Raw genomic sequence first — 14,386 nt, 5'->3', positions numbered from 1 at the left:
GTACAGTTTATAAGTGTTTTCTTTTCCTGTACAGCTCAGCTACAGCTGCTTTGTGCTTGCAGAATTTTTTAATTAGTTCTATCTTACTGGTAGGTCAGGTTACTCAGTTTGTGTTGGAGCGCTGTCTCTCATCATCAAAAGGTAAAAAGTAAATTAAAAAATCATATTTATTTCCAGGTGCAAATACTCTTCCTATAGACTTCCTAGTTTTTGAACAATGCATTCTATGCTTTCCTGCTGTAAGTGGTGCTGGGGCACTTCTGCTCTATCTCATCTCATTTGGGTTGTCAGGCGAGTACAGTAACTCTACCTATCACCTCTCTTTGTTGTTCTTTTGTATTCTGCTGCAAATAGTTGTCAGTTCTTGTATTTGCCCATGCAGCACCAGGAGGCTCCGAGCAGCAGGGATATGAGAGCCTTGGTTGAGCTGGGGAGAGGTTTAGCTTCTCTCTTGCAAAAAAAAAAAAGAATGTCATAGGCTAAATTTGGGCACCGTCTTCTTGCTGCATCTGAACCTGCACAGCTTTCATCCTTTTGGTTGAATTCAGCTGTACGAAGAGAATTCCTAAGGATTTTTGGTCCTGACTATACAAATCATCCTAGGTTCAGAGGTTCAACACAAGCCCTGAGGCAATTAAAAATGCATTTCCTCTCTAATACTTGTGATGTTTTCCTGGAGACAGGTTGTGCCAACAAAATCTGTGCTGTTTCTTTCCCTTCCTGATTTCAGATGAGCTACATCGCCCAGATCTGCTACATACAAGTGTAGCTCAACCATACCAATGTGTTATTAAGATTGCAAACCTAAGAATAATGCTTGGTGGGGGTGCCAGCTGCCAAAATGACAGTGTGTGCTTATGGAGATAAGCCCCAAGTCTCTGATAAGGCCCACTTTTGAGCTATTTTTGAGTCCCTGTTTATTTCTGATCCTTCTGTTCTCAATGCCATCTATTTACAACTTCATAACATTATGCTTGAAGGTCCTCAAAACAGAATCACTTTTGGTGGAGTCATCATCCCTGGGGGTGTTCAGGAATCGTGTGGCTGTGGCACTGAGGGACGTGGTTAGTGGGCATGGTGGGGATGGGTGGATGGTTGGGCTGGGTGACATCAGTGGTCTTTTCCAGCCTTAACGACTCTAGGATACTAAAAATTCATGATCAAGACCTTGCAAGGCTGAGTAGGGTTTCCTATTTGCTTAATTCTTTTTTAGGATTTCTTTTGGATGAACAGATTGCTGTTGTAAATACTCTACAAAGACCTCACTTTGGCTTTCCGCCTCACCCTACACCCTACTTCAATTTGGAAACTCTGCAATGTTCAAATCTGACACGTCCCTCTCCATTTTGTCTCTGAAACTGTTTTCAACTGATGGATGCACTGATTTAAAGACTGATTTAAAGACTGATTTAACACTGAATCCTGCAACCAAGATATGTAACATGGGTCAGCTCTCAAAAGTCAGCAGTAGCAGTAAGGAACCAGGATGTCCCAGCGTCACGTTACAGTTTGGCATATTAGGAAAAGCAAGAATGCACCTGATTTCTTATTATAGAACATGGAAAGAAAAATGCTTGCTGTTTGAATGAGATAAGGATTTTTGCTCTGTTCCACTTGATAAAACATCAGCAGTATTTTTCTAGCCAGCGAGAAATAACACAGCCTGACATTTTTGCTAAACTCCCAGCTTTTAAAGGCACAGATTCTAAAGCTGACACTTAGAATTATTTTGGAGCAGAACCTACAATTATGGTGGGGTTTTTTTTTTTGTTGCTGTTGGGTTTTTTTGTAAATTATTTAAGGCTGTTATTCATCTCTCAGGACTGCTAGAAGACACACTATTCTCCTGTGTTAAGAAGTCACTTTGTCCTTATTCCTACAGTATTCCATGGAAAAATAAAACACAACCAAGTATTTATTTTAACTACACTTAACACTTTATCAGTTCCATAACCTAAGGTCAAGCTCAAGTTATCTCTGGTTCTCTCTCGCTATTTTTGTACTATTCACTCTCTGACAAGAGCTGAGAGACCACTGTGGTTCTGTAACACTTCACTACATCACTGGGATTTGAGCTGGTTTATTTCCCAAAAATCCCTTCCCCCCAAAAATGGCCCTTCCCCCAAAATCCCCCACCACCTAAAAAAAAAGGAGAATTTCTGTAATTTCTATTTTATATACAAGGACTTGCATATATACGTTAGTCTGTGTTCAGTAAGATAAAATCCTAGATACCGTTTTCCTACATACATCTACTTTTATGGAATTCCTTCTTAATGTAGCAGCAAACAGTTAAATTTTAGTCTAAAGAGACTATATGTATCAGTTTGTTATTTAATTGGAAAAGATTAATAATAGGAATTTTGTCTGTTTGGACATATACAATAACTAAATTCTGGGTTGTTTACTCTGTTGTTCATGAGATGAGCATCAATGGTTCCTTTTGATAAAAAATACCTGAGTGTATGGCATGCATGTGTATTTTTACTAGTCTATTAACATTATTTCACTGTTCAATATCTATGCTGCTAATCTGTGTCACAGACATCCATGTGATGGTACCTCTCACCACAGTTGTATCAATTACAAAGTCTCAGCTGTTGGACTTACCAAAGTGGGTCCAAAGTTGTACTTTGGATGATATACATCTGATCCATTCTTGATAATATCCTATTGTTTTCCTAACCTATGTATCTGAAGTAGGTTTTAAGGCTTGAAGGCATTGGGGCGATCAACTTGTCGGACCCTTTTGCCTCAATCCCTGGAATTTTTGATCAGTTTTTAGCCATTGGGTCTTGTGTGTGTTTTTCTATCAGAAACAAAAGAATAAGAAAGCATCTCTTTGCTGGAATACTCTCACTGCAGTTTTTTGATGCGTTTCTATTCTTCCAAGATTTTATGAGATGTAAAAGTCAGTACTCTGATCCTGGATTTAATATTCTAGTGATGATCTCTACAAAATGGCACACCAATGCAATTACCTCCTATTTCCAAGGACTAAAGGATCAACTCTATATTTTTATAGACAAATAGCTTTTAGAATTACTATTTCATTACTAGGATTGTATAATGCATATTTTCTTGGGACAGCTATAATAGGATTTCAGAAGAAAATGGAATGAGACAATGCAGTTATCACCCGTGATTACTCCTTTTGTTCTTGTCTGAGTCAATTCTGGGGGGAGGGAGAACTTCTTGTTTAGTGTTTCATAAATAATCTCCTGGCTTTAAAGGTAAATTTAATTTTATGACTCCAAATGGCAGAGACGCCAGCAGAAAATGATAATTGTGTTCTTAAAATGATGTATCAAACACAGAGGGTTTCAACTGATATGAATTGTAATGCGCGAGCAAAAAGCTGGTTAAACTGACAGAAGAAGTAATGTACACATTAAAAATAAGTTAATAACCACACTGAACTGCGCAAATGAACACCAGCTTCATAGCAGAGGAAAGGAGGAGGGAGGATGTGTGTATGTCTGGTTAATGCAGAAACATGATGTATGCATATCTGTATTATACAGGATGCTCTCGTGAGACTCTTAAGTGCCTGCAGCAACTTGACTCTAGATATCAGAAAACGTGCTCACATGTTAACAGTGTTACAAATACTGCAAATAAGGTGTAAAATGGAAACAGTCTGTGCTCAGGGCTGGCCAGTGAAGAAAAGGTTCCAGATTACACCAGGCCAGAGTGCTAATGCCAAAATCAGCAACATAAGATTTTCTAATCCTGTTCAATGACTTTGAGACAGCTGGGCACCTCATCTTCACTTTCATCAAAATAAGCCCCCAGAGTTAACATCGACCTCTTCAAGATTGCTAATGCTTTTTCCAAGAAAACCTTCTCATTCCTAAAAAATCCCATTGGACTTTATTTATAATTCGCAGAGACACTTTAGCATTACACTTATGTAAGTGTTGGTCCAAAATACTGAACTTTCAATGATATCACTTGTCTGGATTGTTGTAACTACTAATAAGTACTGTTTATATGCCTCATTGTTCTCCAGATGAGTGAAATTAGGAGTAACTCATAAACCACAGTAAAGTGGGTTTGGGCTTGGTGAACATTTACAATTCCAAATTATGTTCTTCAAGATATGCTGGTGGAAAAAAATGTTTTCTGATCAGAAGTTTGGAAAAATACTGAAAGGCTTTGAGTGAATCAATACCCGACAACAAGTTGGTTGCGTAACAGCTGAAAATAATTCCAATTTAAAAAAAGAAATCCAGTTAAAGTTACTACAAACAATTACTGAGAAGGGAATGACACTGTAAGAATTTATTTTTTTAGCAATTGCAGCAAGCCAGCACCTCCAAACAGTTGTTTTTCCAAAAACAACACTCAGAGTGACTTGATTTTTTTTTGTGTGTGTAAAAGAAAGAATTGATCCTCAGCTTCTCTATCTAAGAGATGTGGGACATGAAGACATATCAAGGAGAACACAGCCATCTTTATACTTTTTGTTTGTCCTGCTATTATTTCTTTGATTTTAATAATGACAAGTCATGAAATTCTCATTTTCACGGTGTCTGGGACAACACATCAAAAAAGAAAAAGCAGTTGAAGCAGTCACGTGTGAATGATGTTAATCTATATTTCTGCTCTGCCTCATTTATAATTCTTGGTCATCTACAGCCCTTTGAATCTTAGTTTTGACATAAGGCTTTCCTAGCCTGTTACTTTTGGAGAAAATGGAGCCTTCCATCCTGCTGTCAGAGAATAAAAAGAGAAACTGAACTAAGCACCTCCACTGCTGTTGAAGGCTTCTGCTGCTGATGCTCTGCTGTGGTGTGGCTCAGAAACCACCAAACTTTCTGGGGAACAAACCACCAATGAACACCAGACAACCAGAAAAAAAGGCATTTGAGTGATAGACTAAATGCCAGCATGGGCTATGAATGCTGGTGAGCTGGATAAGGTGTTACCCTACTAGGGAAGGTTCTGGGGGGTTGAGACGAGGTGTTTCCCTGCAGCAGGTTCCTTGGGGTTTGGGAAAATGAGCTGCAGCTTAATGTCTCTGGGTTTTTTGGCACTTGATGTTATACTGTTTTGGAAATAAGTGTGTTTTGTGAGTGTAATCCATGGTATATTCTTGGTTTTGCATGAAACTTGGAATCATCATCTCCTTGGGTTTACAGTTCAGCTTTGATGCCTGAACACTTGGGTAGTACAGAGGATGATGTCTCTTCCATCAGTTTTCACAGCTGAGTCCCTAGAATCCCACACCAGTCAGTCCTATCTTCTCTTTTCCAGCTTCAGCCAGGATTCAAATTCACACCTCTTCTGAGCAGTGGAAGATACTGAATTATGGCAGGAGGGGGAAAAAAAAATGGACTGATATTAACTATTGCCCTTCTGTAAATTGCCAAATAGTTTGTTTTCATTCTCATTTGCAGCACAGAGTAAATGGAGGTCAACAATTCTCAATTTCATCTACAATGTATTTGCTGCCTACTTGTCTTGTTGCACAGCCTTAGGAGGATAGGACAGTCATAAAATGGAGAACTGTGCACCAACCATTGCAGTGTTTTGGGCTGTTGTGGGCATAATCAGTATTTGTTTGTAGGTATGTGGATACTCTGGGATAAGGTGGAATTTTTCATGTAGAATTCTGTCGATTAGAGTCTTCTTGTGTTGTGATGTCTTATTTCTGTGGCATGGAAAGAAGGACCCTATTCACACATGATTTGATGAAAACAGTGCACATCTGTAAGGGACTGTTGTGTGTACCCAACTGGGCAATGCTGAGGTTGCTTGTACAATGCTGTGATGGCTGTAGAAAGTAAATGTGTGGTGGGCTTTCCAATGTGACTCATAGGCTCCAGACCTGGAGCCTCCAGACCTAGGTGGGCAATACCTTACAGAAGTACTCCTTCAATTTTTGTGGACTGCAGCAAAATTGAAATTCAGTAAATTCTAGAAAAAGTGTAAGAACTACAAAAGCTATGAAAAATATTGCCTTAAGCTATAACATCTATTAAACAGATAGCAAATTCTATATAATACTGAGCTGTTAAGATAGTGAAACTGAAAACTCTCCATCCGGATTAAATTGGATAAAAGTGACACTGTGTGATTAATTTCAGAAAAAATCAAGATTTACTTCATTAAATATGTGATTCATTATAAAGTTCTTTAATATTTAATGCAATTAAATGTTGTTCAGAAAGAATCTGGAGTTTGTCTTAGTTAAACAAGAAGAAATGCAAAACAATTGTTGACTTCAGTGCAAATGGAATAAAACTTTTTTTGTGATCTGAGAATATTTCAGTGTAACATCTTGCCTACTGATGCACTTCAAGCACATAAATCTTTCCTGTCTTTGCCTAAGCAAGAAGAAATCAAATGAGCGTTGGAACAGTTTTGTTTGTTTTAAAATGTTTATAATTCACAGCTGGGAGAAAGATGAGGCTTGAAATTGGGAGCTAGAAAAAGCTGGAAAACATTTTGGGTCGAGGACAGAAAGCTGTGTCTCATTTAGGAGAACTAGTGACTAGGAGCCTAGACAAAGGAGAAGGGAGTGCACAAGGGTTGTGACTCTGGGAGATGGAAGCTGTGTGGTTAAGAATAAGTGAGAAGGAATGCCAGTGTATTTTTAGTTGAAATTAGAGCCACCTTTTAAAGTCTAGGGCCATATTATCCAGTCTCCTCTTACACATCACAAAAACTATGCTGCGGACTTAGCCTTACAATGACAAACGTGTTCATATATGGGCTGCTGCAACCTGAGTCTCAGTAAACGCTAGAGAAATCATGATGACTTGAGAAAAATCTATCCTTAAACTCTAACATCTCTTAAGCAGATAGCAGTGGCGCGTTGCTGAATTTGAGTATGTATATGCAGTCAGGTTTTTTCTGCTGTTGTTACCAGCTTCAGAAGTTCCAGAAGATCCTGTTTGTCATCACCGGAGAAAGAAAGGGTATAACATTGTTATTTCTAATTTCCTAGGCTGAGGAGTTGTGCAGAAATGTTACTATATCTGTGGGTTTGGAATGCCAGAGTAGCTGTTCAAATGTGATGCAGAGGAGCTATTTAGGGTAGTAAGAAGCTGGTAGCTGCAGTTAACAGCAGGGAATTTTCAGGGTGCATATGGGTGAAAATTACAGTGTGTGCAGAGCAAGCAGAATATTGCTAAGCTGTTAACAAACAGAAATTATTAGCAAGCTGTGACTTGGTCAGAACAAAGTATGTGCTGGTACCTGACCCACATTATCAGGGTATCAGCACAGACCTGCTTGTGTTTTCTTCTCCACTAGACAGAGATGTCTCTGGTTTCCTTGAGCTAGCCTGTCTGCACAGGCTTTTTCCTCTTACTCAACAGGTGTTTCTCACTGTTAGCAAAGGACACTTAGAACTCAAACCCTCTTCAGGAGCCAAGTATAAGTGAGATTACAGTTTTCTCCCTGGAAAGGGGATTGACAGCTGTATAGTGTTAGTACAGCTGTCCTGAATCATAGAGATGCCCCAGCAAAGATAAAAGCCCAGCCTATTGCCTATAAAAATCACTAGCAAAGTGATTCACTAATTTTCAATTTTTAAGTGTATTATTTTTTAAACTTCTGCGTGATTAGAGGATGTGTTTCGTGACAAGGAGTGGGGGGACAGAACCTTGTTAGTCACAGCACCTTTTCTAACTGGCTTTTCAAACTTTCTAAGCCAAAAAACTTTTCCAGCCTTCGCTCTGAGAACTTACACCTACTTCCTCTGGGCTAAGAAAATCCGATTGATCTCCAGACTACATTTGGACAGTGCAGATATTGTTCTCCACCAAAGCATACCTCATTTTTGTCTGAGCTAGTGACTACGCTCTAATATTGAATTCCTGCTGTCAAGTACCTCATTCTGAAAGGTCAATGGGAAAACATATCTCTGTGGTTCAAAAAGTGTTCAGCAGTTAATGGTATCTTACAGCCCTCTCACGCCAAATGACTTCAGACTACAGTTCACTCATAGTCTGATAATGGACAAAGGTAAATCTAATTAGAAGATATACTGGCAGTCTGATTGCCTTCATTTTTTCTACCTCATAATAGATAAGAGTATCTAGATAATAATAATAATAATAAATAATAAATAATTAAAGCCCTCTCAGAACACTTGTCTGGCCGAAGGGCTGAATGTTATAAATGGCTACTCTTCTATCCTTACTGCAGGTTTGCAGCCAGACATGTTCTTCCTTTAGTTAATGGTTTTAAATGGAAAATATGAAAAACAATTTTCTTGACAGGCTTAATTAGAAAAAAAAATCTAAACAGCCATAAGCCTAAGACATCCACTTATGTGATCTGTTGCCTGACTAAGCTGAGCATCTTCAACTGAAGGAAAGCAGTGTAAAACCTGAATTACCATTTCCATTTTAGCCATCACACATGGAGAATGGAGTTTGCTTTGCTTGGAAAATCAGTGCCTTTAAGTTCCCAGTGGGACAAAGCAGGATGTAAGCAGGGAAATAAAGGGCTAGGAACAATTAAGGTTATGAGACATTGTGGGCAGTGAAGTTGTCTGCAATGAATAGGCAACGAGAAGGATGCAAACACTGAATCTTTCAATCCAGTTTTGGAGAAAATGAGATGAAAAGATGTTTAACAAATGGCTGGAGATGCAAGGCTATGCAGGGCTATGGAGATGGGTTAGAGAGACATGAATTTGGCAGTTAGCAGTATAGAGGTGAAACTACATGGTGAGAGGACTCCACTGAGGAAATATAACAAGTGTAAGACAGGTGAAAACACTGATGTTGTCTGCAGAAAGAAATAAAAATGTTAAAAACGAAGATCCAGCAAGTCGAAATCTGTAAAGCAGGCAGAATAAAAAGAGAGCAATGGTTGACAGTCAGGGAAGGAAATGTGGCAGAATAACCAGCTAAAGCAGCTATAGAAATGTCTCCTTTAACTCAGCAAGGAGAGAGACACAGGTGAAGTGTACTTGAGGATGACCAGGAAGAGAGATGTCAGAGAAGACAAGGTCCCATGAGACCTATGGAGACAGCCTGAGGAGATGATCAGTGCTGTTGTCATGGAGGCACCAGCTAATTTACTGACAGTCAGAAAGGTAGAGTGGGAGGAAGGGCAATTTTTCCAAGAAGACAAAGCAATTGAAAATAATGGAGAGAACACTAGGACATGAAAAGCAAAGGAAATGAAGGGACAGACTAAAGAGAGTGCAAAATGGGCTGCTTTATCTTGAGGTGATGCGAAGATCAAGCTCTTAGCAGAACTGACATCGTTTGTAAAAAATGAAATGTCCTGAAAGCTGGGAGAAACATCTAGCAAATAAAAAATTGCTAGGAAAAAACTGTTCTACTGGGTTTCAAGTATAACTAGCAATACTGTAATGTATGCATGGCCAGACCGTCAGAGGGATATGTCTTCTCTACCATCCCTTACTCCAGTGAGATACTTAAGCCTCCATATCTGCTCTTCACACCAAAATTTGTGACCTTCCAGGGGGGCAGGAGGGAGATGTTTGTAGAAATTTTGCATTTAAAAGAAAAGTTTTCTCTCTCTTTTTTTTCTTCCTGGTGATGCTGGTATGTAGACCAACCTCTGGTTTCTGGCTACCAGCATTAGTTTCAGGAATTAAGCATCCCTCACCACAGAAAGCATTATTACTATCAGAGCGGGTACCAAGGATACAAACATGTTGCAAAAGGAAATATATCATTCTGTGATATCCTTCAAATCTTTATATTACAACCCTCATCTAGCTTCTAGCTGAGTTTTGCTTTTTTTCACCTTCTGCTTGTGGCACAGGATTTCTTATAAGGTCTTGTGGGCATCCAAATTTGTCGGAAAGTAACATGGATGTTAGTAGCAAAGGCTTTTACTCTTTCAAGAAGAAAGAAAGATAGAAAATGGAATCATTACCTCTCAGCTTCATTTGCCTCACTGTAGCTAAGGACAAGGGTACTAAGAGGATTCAAGGTGTTAATTGCAGATTTGTAAAAAAAAAATGTGCAAAATAAGGGGGCCAATAGTAGAGATGCCAGACTTCTAGTTTCAGTGTCTTCCTTCTCCTTGCTAGCTTTTCCTTCTCAGAAAGAATACCTTCTTCTATAGAGTGACCGGTGCTTCTGTAATTACTGAGGGGTCTCTTTACTGCCAAAGCATCCCCCTTTGCAGTTTAAGGGTGCTGTTTCACAGCTTATACCTGCCTGATCTTTCTGTCTTGCTCCTTCTCCTTCTCTTGACTGCAGCACAGGCTGACTGCAGAAGTGAGGTAGGAGTGCAGAACAGCAATATCTCCCGTAGCTTTTCAAAAGCTCAGAACGATTTGTCACTCGTGCACATAAACATCTGACAGAAACATATGGCAGGAATGAGCAATAGCCCCCTACGCTCGCTCACAGTGGAGCTGACAGGGCTGCTTGATCCATGGTACAGAAGAAAAGGGAAAAGGAAATACATTTCTTTGAAGCTGGGGGATTAAAACGTTCTCAAAGGTGATCTTTGCAAAGGAGCTGCCAATTCCAACTACTTGCTTATGGTGTTTGTCTTTTTCTTAAGATCTCTGCCTCTTCTAGCCACACAGTCTAACTATTACAGGAATCAAAGCAGTCATGTACAATTTCTTCATCGCGTTGTATGTTGTGTTTGAGCTGGTGACCCTACCTTGCTGCTGTGCTGTCTAGTCACTTCTGACTGCCTGCTGTTCAGACGTAGTCATCCAGATGCCTGTCATCCTTCCTATGTGACTTTTACCAAATGTCCAGATTTTTCTGAGCCTTGCTGGATCGGTTATGGTCTCTCTCTTCCCCCCCCCCCCTACAATTAATAATGTTCTTCAGTGGTGCAAGGAGAGAGAACTGTGCTGAGATTAAAGCAATATGGGGCACAGCACCTTTACTCTGGCAAGTCTTAACATAGGATTGCTTCAGAGAGTCCTTTTGGGCAGCCCCATCTGGCAGGGAAAGACAAGAGTACCCAGGCAACATCTAGCACCAAAATACCATTCCACCTGGATTTAGGGCTCCTCTTCTTCCTTCTTGTTATATTTCACATGATAACAGGTTAGTTTATTTTTAGGCTAGTTTTCTTAAAAATACAGAGAATGTTCAGGGCCATCTAAACTGGGAACTGCAGGACACAGAGAAAATACCAGCTAGAAGTCCAGGGAAAAAAGACATCCAGGAGCTCGAAGGCTGGAATGAGCATCTTTCATGACTGCTACTCCAAGTGATCCTTTGGAGTAGTGGATGGGCTGACTGTTTCTATCATTGCATCTTTTCACCTCCGTGAACCAATGCGCTCTGTAGAGTAAATTAAGATCTGATACTCCATGCATGTGAAATGTGAAAGTATCAAATCCCTTTTCAACCGGTTATTAGGATGAGCATCTTCTTCATGCTGTTGTGAATAATGCTGAATGAAGAGTTATTCAAAGAAAGATGTCACTCAAAAATAAACTAGTATTTCAGAGGGGTTGTGCTCTATCCACTCCTGGGTGAACCACGTCAGAAGAGACTGCCTTCAGATGACTTTCTTCTCCTGTCCACTTGAGTCTGCTGATTCTTCAGCATAGTGCATACCTGATATCAACTTGATCATTTTGATTAAAGAAACCATCAAGAAAACAATAAATACAGTAAAAAATAAGCAGATCAAACAATCATGCAGTCAAAAATAAGTCAAGAGCACCATTATTGCTATTTAAGCTGTTTTATTCAATCTTTCTGATTCAGACCCTAAACTCCTTCAAGATCCAGTTCCACATCCTGCATCTGTTTCCGATAGTCTGTTCTCAGTGGATACTCTGTGTTGGCTCTTTCTTCATAAGGAAGTTTATATAAATATTCCACCTCATGTTTTCTCATGTTTTCAAGTTTATAAGGTCAAATTTCTCTCTGGTTTCTTGGTAGAAGCCAAGACCGTGCTCTCTGTACCCTTTATCTGTTGAGATGAAAACAATGACAATATTTTTTCTTCCCAAATACAGGTTTTTCATGCCTTCCTCATCTCAAAACAGTTGCATAATGCAAATGTTTCATTTCTGGCAAGAGACCACAGAATTATGGAGCTGTACTGTGCAATGCTCCTCTCTGGAAACATTAAAAAAACCTCTACTTTTTCAATTCTAAATAGCATGTCAAGTAATGAGTTTCAACACCGACAAGAGAAGAACTCATATCTGCAAAAACACCAGCTAAGATCAGCTGGGCTTACAAAAAAATGTAATATTCATATGTGAAAAGCTAATGAAAAGCTACAGCAGCACAAACAGAAGGAAATAAAAGTTATGGAGATTATTCTGAGTGATAATGGAATGTGAAGAACAAAGCAATTATCTGGCAAAGTCAACAGGGGTTCATGAAGGGAAAGTCCTGCCTTACTAATTTGATGTCCTTCTATAACACGATGACCCACTTTCTGGCCAGTCTTGTTTCATATTTTTATCGATGATCTGGATGAAGGAGCAGAATACATCCTTAGCAAGTTTGGTGATGGGAGGCACTGTTGATTCTCTGAAGGTATGTGAGAGACCCGGATAGACTGGAGTTTGGGACAATCATAGATAGTGTGAAGTTCTGTGAAGGAAAATGCCAGGTTCTGCATCCTGGGATGGAAAATATCAGATACAGGAACAGACTGAGAGATGAGTGGTGGGAGAGCAGCTCAATAGGAAAGGATCTGGGGTTGCTGATTGACATCATGAGCCAGCAGTATTCCCTGGAAGACAAACTGCATTTCAGGGTGCATTAAACAATGCATAAGCAGCCAGTCAAAAGATGAGATTCTATTGCTATACTTAGTGTTGGTGCACTGACACTGACTTGAATACTGCGCATTGTTCTGGGCTCTAAAATATAAAAAAGATATTAAGGTCCTTGAAAGTGTGCAGAGGAGGGCTACAGAGCTGGTAAAAGGGCTGGCAGGCATGTCCTGTGAAGAGAGGCTGAGGACACTTGGGCTTGTTTAGACTGGAGAAAGGAAGCTCAGAGGTGATATCATTGCACTCTACAGCTTCCTGAGGAGTGAAAGTGGAGAGGAAGCTGCTGGTAACTTTTCCCTGGTACCAATTACAGAACAAAGCTATGCCAGTGAGATTCAGGCTGAACATTATAAAAGATTTCTTTGTTGTACAAGTGGTCAAAATACTGGTTCCTAGTGAGATGCTCGATGCCTTGTGCCTGAATGTGTCAGCATTCAAGAGGCATTTCGATAATATCCTTAATAACACGCTTTAACTTTTGGTTAGCCCTGAAGTGGTCAAACAGTTGAACTTATCTTTGTAGCTCCCTTCCATCTGACCTCAATCTCTTCTATTCCATTCCACTCCAAATTTAAAAGCAAAATGCATTTTCTATTTAACTTGCAATTAGTGTGATTCCTACAGAGAAAGTGTAAACATCCCTATGTTTTCCCCTGACTTCCACTTCCTTAAAAAATATTTGACCCCAAGGCCTTGCATGGGAAATTTAAGTGCTGTTTTGGAGTGCTTTTGTGACCCTGAGATCTGAAAATGTCCAGTGAGTTTTGAACCAGACTTCTCAAATCTCATTAGGTACGCCATATTCTTAACTGCAAGAAATCCCACAGAGTTGGTGGAGGAACAGTGTCTTGGCTTCGGGCAAGACTCAGTTTAGGAAAAATCTCTAAATGAAACACTGTCTCCTCCATCAGCGGAAACATCAGAGGAACTTGGGCTTTTGGGAGACGTTCCTGACCATACTTCACAGCTGGAGGAACTGCACCACTTCATTTGAGCTAAGTAATGTAAGAAAAACTGCTCATGTTTTGATGGATATTTATTTTAACAAATCTTTTCATAGCGAAACTCCTTTCCAAATACTTCTGAGAACAGTTTCTGCTTCAGCCCAATTCAGACTCCAGCAAAGTCTTCTCCTTTTTGAGAAAGAAGTCTTTTCTGTATTTGAATAAATGTAAGAGCATCTTTCTGTAACTCTTTAACACTGCTGGAGGTATAAAATGAGATAGAAGTAGAAATTTAATTAATTTCTGTCTAGGTACTGGATGGAGGCAAATAAATAGCCATGGTGTGCGCTGACTTTAACTGTGAGCTTATTTAAGACAGGAAGCAAGATCAGGGAAATCGGTTTCCCCTTCTCAAACCATTCTAATGACTGGCGAACAATTTCTGCATGGTCCTTGGTCCATGAGATTCTATCCCAGGAGTTTCAGCAGCAAGGACGTGGTGACAGCCCAGCCACAGTGGTAAGGAGCTTGATGGCAGCTAATTTCTATTTCTTTGCCTTTGCAGATGTCTCTACCAGAGCTGTCAGATTGCTCCTGGTAACCACCTTTGCTGACAGCTCACAAAGCTCTGTGTTTCAGAATCTGCAGTATCAAAGCACCTTCAGGCTGTCAGTCTGTAAGCTGCTAGATCTACAGAAGGGTGGACTGCAAGTTTCATAGGCCCATA

General features: G+C 39.8%; 1 protein-coding gene across 1 annotated transcript in view; it reads left to right on the top strand.

Annotated features, from left to right (window-relative positions):
• The window catches only part of GABRR3 (gamma-aminobutyric acid type A receptor subunit rho3), a 55,399-nt gene that overhangs the window by 1,319 nt on the left and 39,694 nt on the right, over window positions 1-14,386 (top strand). The window lies entirely within an intron of this gene.

The sequence above is a fragment of the Phasianus colchicus genome, chromosome 1 (genome assembly GCF_987193195.1).
Source record: "Phasianus colchicus chromosome 1, bPhaCol1.hap1.1, whole genome shotgun sequence".
Taxonomy (NCBI): Eukaryota; Metazoa; Chordata; class Aves; order Galliformes; family Phasianidae; genus Phasianus; species Phasianus colchicus.
Note: the sequence above shows the minus strand (reverse complement) of the source record. Positions and strands in the feature narration are given on the sequence as shown.